Genomic DNA, 9,596 nt, shown 5'->3' with positions numbered 1-9,596 from the left:
CGTTCCGAGTCGACCGAAAGGCGATGCGCGGCGTCCCGGAGTCGATCCGGGCCGACGGAACTTGTAAAAATTTCGGTCCGAGTCGACCGAAAGGCGATGCGCGGCGTCCCGGAGTCGATCCGGGCCGACGGGACTTGTAAAAATTTCGGTCCGAGTCGACCGAAAGGCGATGCGCGGCGTCCCGGAGTCGATCCGGGCCGACGGGACTTGTAAAAATTACGGTCCGAGTCGACCGAAAGGCGATGCGCGGCGTCCCGGAGTCGATCCGGGCCGACGGGACTTGTAAAAATTACGGTCCGAGTCGACCGAAAGGCGATGCGCGGCGTCCCGGAGTCGATCCGGGCCGACGGGACTTGTAAAAATTTCGGTCCGAGTCGACCGAAAGGCGATGCGCGGCGTTCCGGAGTCGATCCGGGCGGACGGGACTTGTAAAAATTTCGGTCCGAGTCGACCGAAAGGCGATGCGCGGCGTCCCGGAGTCGATCCGGGCCGACGGGACTTGTAAAAATTTCGGTCCGAGTCGACCGAAAGGCGATGCGCGGCGTCCCGGAGTCGATCCGGGCCGACGGGACTTGTAAAAATTTCGGTCCGAGTCGACCGAAAGGCGATGCGCGGCGTTCCGGAGTCGATCCGGGCCGACGGGACTTGTAAAAATTTCGGTCCGAGTCGACCGAAAGGCGATGCGCGGCGTCCCGGAGTCGATCCGGGCCGACGGGACTTGTAAAAATTTCGGTCCGAGTCGACCGAAAGGCGATGCGCGGCGTCTTGGAGACTATACGGGCCGACGGGACTCGATGAAGTTTCGTTCCGAGTCGACCGAAAGGCGATGCGCGGCGTCCCGGAGTCGATCCGGGCCGACGGGACTTGTAAAAATTTCGGTCCGAGTCGACCGAAAGGCGATGCGCGGCGTCTTGGAGACTATACGGGCCGACGGGACTCGATGAAGTTTCGTTCCGAGTCGACCGAAAGGCAATGCGCCGCGTCCCGGGGCCGATGGGTCGACGGCGGACGGACCGACCCCCGGTGCGGCGCGACGGGACACTTGTGAAAATTTCGGTCCGAGTCGACCGAGAGGCGACGCGCGGCGACGCGCGGCCTCCCCGAGTCGATCCGGGCCGACGGAACTTGTAAAAATTTCGGTCCGAGTCGACCGAAAGGCGATGCGCGGCGTCCCGGAGTCGATCCGGGCCGACGGGACTTGTAAAAATTACGGTCCGAGTCGACCGAAAGGCGATGCGCGGCGTCCCGGAGTCGATCCGGGCCGACGGGACTTGTAAAAATTTCGGTCCGAGTCGACCGAAAGGCGATGCGCGGCGTTCCGGAGTCGATCCGGGCCGACGGGACTTGTAAAAATTTCGGTCCGAGTCGACCGAAAGGCGATGCGCGGCGTCCCGGAGTCGATCCGGGCCGACGGGACTTGTAAAAATTTCGGTCCGAGTCGACCGAAAGGCGATGCGCGGCGTCCCGGAGTCGATCCGGGCCGACGGGACTTGTAAAAATTTCGGTCCGAGCCGACCGAAAGGCGATGCGCGGCGTCCCGGAGTCGATCCGGGCCGACGGGACTTGTAAAAATTTCGGTCCGAGTCGACCGAAAGGCGATGCGCGGCGTCCCGGAGTCGATCCGGGCCGACGGGACTTGTAAAAATTTCGGTCCGAGCCGACCGAAAGGCGATGCGCGGCGTCCCGGAGTCGATCCGGGCCGACGGGACTTGTAAAAATTTCGGTCCGAGTCGACCGAAAGGCGATGCGCGGCGTCCCGGAGTCGATCCGGGCCGACGGGACTTGTAAAAATTACGGTCCGAGTCGACCGAAAGGCGATGCGCGGCGTCCCGGAGTCGATCCGGGCCGACGGGACTTGTAAAAATTTCGGTCCGAGTCGACCGAAAGGCGATGCGCGGCGTTCCGGAGTCGATCCGGGCCGACGGGACTTGTAAAAATTTCGGTCCGAGTCGACCGAAAGGCGATGCGCGGCGTCCCGGAGTCGATCCGGGCCGACGGGACTTGTAAAAATTACGGTCCGAGTCGACCGAAAGGCGATGCGCGGCGTCCCGGAGTCGATCCGGGCCGACGGGACTTGTAAAAATTTCGGTCCGAGTCGACCGAAAGGCGATGCGCGGCGTCCCGGAGTCGATCCGGGCCGACGGGACTTGTAAAAATTACGGTCCGAGTCGACCGAAAGGCGATGCGCGGCGTCCCGGAGTCGATCCGGGCCGACGGGACTTGTAAAAATTTCGGTCCGAGTCGACCGAAAGGCGATGCGCGGCGTCCCGGAGTCGATCCGGGCCGACGGGACTTGTAAAAATTACGGTCCGAGTCGACCGAAAGGCGATGCGCGGCGTCCCGGAGTCGATCCGGGCCGACGGGACTTGTAAAAATTTCGGTCCGAGTCGACCGAAAGGCGATGCGCGGCGTTCCGGAGTCGATCCGGGCCGACGGGACTTGTAAAAATTTCGGTCCGAGTCGACCGAAAGGCGATGCGCGGCGTCCCGGAGTCGATCCGGGCCGACGGGACTTGTAAAAATTTCGGTCCGAGTCGACCGAAAGGCGATGCGCGGCGTCCCGGAGTCGATCCGGGCCGACGGAACTTGTAAAAATTTCGGTCCGAGTCGACCGAAAGGCGATGCGCGGCGTCCCGGAGTCGATCCGGGCCGACGGGACTTGTAAAAATTTCGGTCCGAGTCGACCGAAAGGCGATGCGCGGCGTCCCGGAGTCGATCCGGGCCGACGGGACTTGTAAAAATTACGGTCCGAGTCGACCGAAAGGCGATGCGCGGCGTCCCGGAGTCGATCCGGGCCGACGGGACTTGTAAAAATTTCGGTCCGAGTCGACCGAAAGGCGATGCGCGGCGTCTTGGAGACTATACGGGCCGACGGGACTCGATGAAGTTTCGTTCCGAGTCGACCGAAAGGCGATGCGCGGCGTCCCGGAGTCGATCCGGGCCGACGAGACTTGTAAAAATTACGGTCCGAGTCGACCGAAAGGCGATGCGCGGCGTCCCGGAGTCGATCCGGGCCGACGGGACTTGTAAAAATTTCGGTCCGAGTCGACCGAAAGGCGATGCGCGGCGTCTTGGAGACTATACGGGCCGACGGGACTCGATGAAGTTTCGTTCCGAGTCGACCGAAAGGCGATGCGCGGCGTCCCGGAGTCGATCCGGGCCGACGGAACTTGTAAAAATTTCGGTCCGAGTCGACCGAAAGGCGATGCGCGGCGTCCCGGAGTCGATCCGGGCCGACGGGACTTGTAAAAATTTCGGTCCGAGTCGACCGAAAGGCGATGCGCGGCGTCCCGGAGTCGATCCGGGCCGACGGGACTTGTAAAAATTACGGTCCGAGTCGACCGAAAGGCGATGCGCGGCGTCCCGGAGTCGATCCGGGCCGACGGGACTTGTAAAAATTACGGTCCGAGTCGACCGAAAGGCGATGCGCGGCGTCCCGGAGTCGATCCGGGCCGACGGGACTTGTAAAAATTTCGGTCCGAGTCGACCGAAAGGCGATGCGCGGCGTTCCGGAGTCGATCCGGGCGGACGGGACTTGTAAAAATTTCGGTCCGAGTCGACCGAAAGGCGATGCGCGGCGTCCCGGAGTCGATCCGGGCCGACGGGACTTGTAAAAATTTCGGTCCGAGTCGACCGAAAGGCGATGCGCGGCGTCCCGGAGTCGATCCGGGCCGACGGGACTTGTAAAAATTTCGGTCCGAGTCGACCGAAAGGCGATGCGCGGCGTTCCGGAGTCGATCCGGGCCGACGGGACTTGTAAAAATTTCGGTCCGAGTCGACCGAAAGGCGATGCGCGGCGTCCCGGAGTCGATCCGGGCCGACGGGACTTGTAAAAATTTCGGTCCGAGTCGACCGAAAGGCGATGCGCGGCGTCTTGGAGACTATACGGGCCGACGGGACTCGATGAAGTTTCGTTCCGAGTCGACCGAAAGGCGATGCGCGGCGTCCCGGAGTCGATCCGGGCCGACGGGACTTGTAAAAATTTCGGTCCGAGTCGACCGAAAGGCGATGCGCGGCGTCTTGGAGACTATACGGGCCGACGGGACTCGATGAAGTTTCGTTCCGAGTCGACCGAAAGGCAATGCGCCGCGTCCCGGGGCCGATGGGTCGACGGCGGACGGACCGACCCCCGGTGCGGCGCGACGGGACACTTGTGAAAATTTCGGTCCGAGTCGACCGAGAGGCGACGCGCGGCGACGCGCGGCCTCCCCGAGTCGATCCGGGCCGACGGAACTTGTAAAAATTTCGGTCCGAGTCGACCGAAAGGCGATGCGCGGCGTCCCGGAGTCGATCCGGGCCGACGGGACTTGTAAAAATTACGGTCCGAGTCGACCGAAAGGCGATGCGCGGCGTCCCGGAGTCGATCCGGGCCGACGGGACTTGTAAAAATTTCGGTCCGAGTCGACCGAAAGGCGATGCGCGGCGTTCCGGAGTCGATCCGGGCCGACGGGACTTGTAAAAATTTCGGTCCGAGTCGACCGAAAGGCGATGCGCGGCGTCCCGGAGTCGATCCGGGCCGACGGGACTTGTAAAAATTTCGGTCCGAGTCGACCGAAAGGCGATGCGCGGCGTCCCGGAGTCGATCCGGGCCGACGGGACTTGTAAAAATTTCGGTCCGAGCCGACCGAAAGGCGATGCGCGGCGTCCCGGAGTCGATCCGGGCCGACGGGACTTGTAAAAATTTCGGTCCGAGTCGACCGAAAGGCGATGCGCGGCGTCCCGGAGTCGATCCGGGCCGACGGGACTTGTAAAAATTACGGTCCGAGTCGACCGAAAGGCGATGCGCGGCGTCCCGGAGTCGATCCGGGCCGACGGGACTTGTAAAAATTTCGGTCCGAGTCGACCGAAAGGCGATGCGCGGCGTTCCGGAGTCGATCCGGGCCGACGGGACTTGTAAAAATTTCGGTCCGAGTCGACCGAAAGGCGATGCGCGGCGTCCCGGAGTCGATCCGGGCCGACGGGACTTGTAAAAATTACGGTCCGAGTCGACCGAAAGGCGATGCGCGGCGTCCCGGAGTCGATCCGGGCCGACGGGACTTGTAAAAATTTCGGTCCGAGTCGACCGAAAGGCGATGCGCGGCGTCCCGGAGTCGATCCGGGCCGACGGGACTTGTAAAAATTACGGTCCGAGTCGACCGAAAGGCGATGCGCGGCGTCCCGGAGTCGATCCGGGCCGACGGGACTTGTAAAAATTTCGGTCCGAGTCGACCGAAAGGCGATGCGCGGCGTCCCGGAGTCGATCCGGGCCGACGGGACTTGTAAAAATTACGGTCCGAGTCGACCGAAAGGCGATGCGCGGCGTCCCGGAGTCGATCCGGGCCGACGGGACTTGTAAAAATTTCGGTCCGAGTCGACCGAAAGGCGATGCGCGGCGTTCCGGAGTCGATCCGGGCCGACGGGACTTGTAAAAATTTCGGTCCGAGTCGACCGAAAGGCGATGCGCGGCGTCCCGGAGTCGATCCGGGCCGACGGGACTTGTAAAAATTTCGGTCCGAGTCGACCGAAAGGCGATGCGCGGCGTCCCGGAGTCGATCCGGGCCGACGGAACTTGTAAAAATTTCGGTCCGAGTCGACCGAAAGGCGATGCGCGGCGTCCCGGAGTCGATCCGGGCCGACGGGACTTGTAAAAATTTCGGTCCGAGTCGACCGAAAGGCGATGCGCGGCGTCCCGGAGTCGATCCGGGCCGACGGGACTTGTAAAAATTACGGTCCGAGTCGACCGAAAGGCGATGCGCGGCGTCCCGGAGTCGATCCGGGCCGACGGGACTTGTAAAAATTTCGGTCCGAGTCGACCGAAAGGCGATGCGCGGCGTTCCGGAGTCGATCCGGGCCGACGGGACTTGTAAAAATTTCGGTCCGAGTCGACCGAAAGGCGATGCGCGGCGTCCCGGAGTCGATCCGGGCCGACGGGACTTGTAAAAATTTCGGTCCGAGTCGACCGAAAGGCGATGCGCGGCGTCCCGGAGTCGATCCGGGCCGACGGGACTTGTAAAAATTTCGGTCCGAGCCGACCGAAAGGCGATGCGCGGCGTCCCGGAGTCGATCCGGGCCGACGGGACTTGTAAAAATTTCGGTCCGAGTCGACCGAAAGGCGATGCGCGGCGTCCCGGAGTCGATCCGGGCCGACGGGACTTGTAAAAATTACGGTCCGAGTCGACCGAAAGGCGATGCGCGGCGTCCCGGAGTCGATCCGGGCCGACGGGACTTGTAAAAATTTCGGTCCGAGTCGACCGAAAGGCGATGCGCGGCGTCCCGGAGTCGATCCGGGCCGACGGGACTTGTAAAAATTACGGTCCGAGTCGACCGAAAGGCGATGCGCGGCGTCCCGGAGTCGATCCGGGCCGACGGGACTTGTAAAAATTTCGGTCCGAGTCGACCGAAAGGCGATGCGCGGCGTTCCGGAGTCGATCCGGGCGGACGGGACTTGTAAAAATTTCGGTCCGAGTCGACCGAAAGGCGATGCGCGGCGTCCCGGAGTCGATCCGGGCCGACGGGACTTGTAAAAATTTCGGTCCGAGTCGACCGAAAGGCGATGCGCGGCGTCCCGGAGTCGATCCGGGCCGACGGGACTTGTAAAAATTTCGGTCCGAGTCGACCGAAAGGCGATGCGCGGCGTTCCGGAGTCGATCCGGGCCGACGGGACTTGTAAAAATTTCGGTCCGAGTCGACCGAAAGGCGATGCGCGGCGTCCCGGAGTCGATCCGGGCCGACGGGACTTGTAAAAATTTCGGTCCGAGTCGACCGAAAGGCGATGCGCGGCGTCTTGGAGACTATACGGGCCGACGGGACTCGATGAAGTTTCGTTCCGAGTCGACCGAAAGGCGATGCGCGGCGTCCCGGAGTCGATCCGGGCCGACGGGACTTGTAAAAATTTCGGTCCGAGTCGACCGAAAGGCGATGCGCGGCGTCTTGGAGACTATACGGGCCGACGGGACTCGATGAAGTTTCGTTCCGAGTCGACCGAAAGGCAATGCGCCGCGTCCCGGGGCCGATGGGTCGACGGCGGACGGACCGACCCCCGGTGCGGCGCGACGGGACACTTGTGAAAATTTCGGTCCGAGTCGACCGAGAGGCGACGCGCGGCGACGCGCGGCCTCCCCGAGTCGATCCGGGCCGACGGAACTTGTAAAAATTTCGGTCCGAGTCGACCGAAAGGCGATGCGCGGCGTCCCGGAGTCGATCCGGGCCGACGGGACTTGTAAAAATTACGGTCCGAGTCGACCGAAAGGCGATGCGCGGCGTCCCGGAGTCGATCCGGGCCGACGGGACTTGTAAAAATTTCGGTCCGAGTCGACCGAAAGGCGATGCGCGGCGTTCCGGAGTCGATCCGGGCCGACGGGACTTGTAAAAATTTCGGTCCGAGTCGACCGAAAGGCGATGCGCGGCGTCCCGGAGTCGATCCGGGCCGACGGGACTTGTAAAAATTTCGGTCCGAGTCGACCGAAAGGCGATGCGCGGCGTCCCGGAGTCGATCCGGGCCGACGGGACTTGTAAAAATTTCGGTCCGAGCCGACCGAAAGGCGATGCGCGGCGTCCCGGAGTCGATCCGGGCCGACGGGACTTGTAAAAATTTCGGTCCGAGTCGACCGAAAGGCGATGCGCGGCGTCCCGGAGTCGATCCGGGCCGACGGGACTTGTAAAAATTTCGGTCCGAGTCGACCGAAAGGCGATGCGCGGCGTCCCGGAGTCGATCCGGGCCGACGGGACTTGTAAAAATTTCGGTCCGAGTCGACCGAAAGGCGATGCGCGGCGTTCCGGAGTCGATCCGGGCCGACGGGACTTGTAAAAATTTCGGTCCGAGTCGACCGAAAGGCGATGCGCGGCGTCCCGGAGTCGATCCGGGCCGACGGGACTTGTAAAAATTTCGGTCCGAGTCGACCGAAAGGCGATGCGCGGCGTCTTGGAGACTATACGGGCCGACGGGACTCGATGAAGTTTCGTTCCGAGTCGACCGAAAGGCGATGCGCGGCGTCCCGGAGTCGATCCGGGCCGACGGGACTTGTAAAAATTTCGGTCCGAGTCGACCGAAAGGCGATGCGCGGCGTCTTGGAGACTATACGGGCCGACGGGACTCGATGAAGTTTCGTTCCGAGTCGACCGAAAGGCAATGCGCCGCGTCCCGGGGCCGATGGGTCGACGGCGGACGGACCGACCCCCGGTGCGGCGCGACGGGACACTTGTGAAAATTTCGGTCCGAGTCGACCGAGAGGCGACGCGCGGCGACGCGCGGCCTCCCCGAGTCGATCCGGGCCGACGGAACTTGTAAAAATTTCGGTCCGAGTCGACCGAAAGGCGATGCGCGGCGTCCCGGAGTCGATCCGGGCCGACGGGACTTGTAAAAATTACGGTCCGAGTCGACCGAAAGGCGATGCGCGGCGTCCCGGAGTCGATCCGGGCCGACGGGACTTGTAAAAATTTCGGTCCGAGTCGACCGAAAGGCGATGCGCGGCGTCTTGGAGACTATACGGGCCGACGGGACTCGATGAAGTTTCGTTCCGAGTCGACCGAAAGGCGATGCGCGGCGTCCCGGAGTCGATCCGGGCCGACGGAACTTGTAAAAATTTCGGTCCGAGTCGACCGAAAGGCGATGCGCGGCGTCCCGGAGTCGATCCGGGCCGACGGGACTTGTAAAAATTTCGGTCCGAGTCGACCGAAAGGCGATGCGCGGCGTCCCGGAGTCGATCCGGGCCGACGGGACTTGTAAAAATTACGGTCCGAGTCGACCGAAAGGCGATGCGCGGCGTCCCGGAGTCGATCCGGGCCGACGGGACTTGTAAAAATTTCGGTCCGAGTCGACCGAAAGGCGATGCGCGGCGTTCCGGAGTCGATCCGGGCCGACGGGACTTGTAAAAATTTCGGTCCGAGTCGACCGAAAGGCGATGCGCGGCGTCCCGGAGTCGATCCGGGCCGACGGGACTTGTAAAAATTTCGGTCCGAGTCGACCGAAAGGCGATGCGCGGCGTCCCGGAGTCGATCCGGGCCGACGGGACTTGTAAAAATTTCGGTCCGAGCCGACCGAAAGGCGATGCGCGGCGTCCCGGAGTCGATCCGGGCCGACGGGACTTGTAAAAATTTCGGTCCGAGTCGACCGAAAGGCGATGCGCGGCGTCCCGGAGTCGATCCGGGCCGACGGGACTTGTAAAAATTACGGTCCGAGTCGACCGAAAGGCGATGCGCGGCGTCCCGGAGTCGATCCGGGCCGACGGGACTTGTAAAAATTTCGGTCCGAGTCGACCGAAAGGCGATGCGCGGCGTCCCGGAGTCGATCCGGGCCGACGGGACTTGTAAAAATTTCGGTCCGAGTCGACCGAAAGGCGATGCGCGGCGTCCCGTAGTCGATCCGGGCCGGGAGCCTGTCGGAACATCGTCAAACGAGCCTCGGTTAATTTCGACAAAGTTCCCGGAGTTCAAAATTTTTTCGATAGCCCGCGGAGGTTTCGCCCCGTAAGCCGACCGTGCTACCACCGTACCGGCGCCGACGTCCTAGCGGCCAGGCTCCTACTAGTTAGAGGAGCGAGTCGGTCGGGCCGGTCTCCCGTCGTCCGCCTGCTACGCCGTACCGGTACGTGCTCGAGCACGATACGTACGTCGGCGTAG

The sequence above is a fragment of the Neodiprion virginianus genome, unplaced genomic scaffold (genome assembly GCF_021901495.1).
Source record: "Neodiprion virginianus isolate iyNeoVirg1 unplaced genomic scaffold, iyNeoVirg1.1 ptg000054l, whole genome shotgun sequence".
NCBI lineage: Eukaryota > Metazoa > Arthropoda > Insecta > Hymenoptera > Diprionidae > Neodiprion > Neodiprion virginianus.
Note: the sequence above shows the minus strand (reverse complement) of the source record.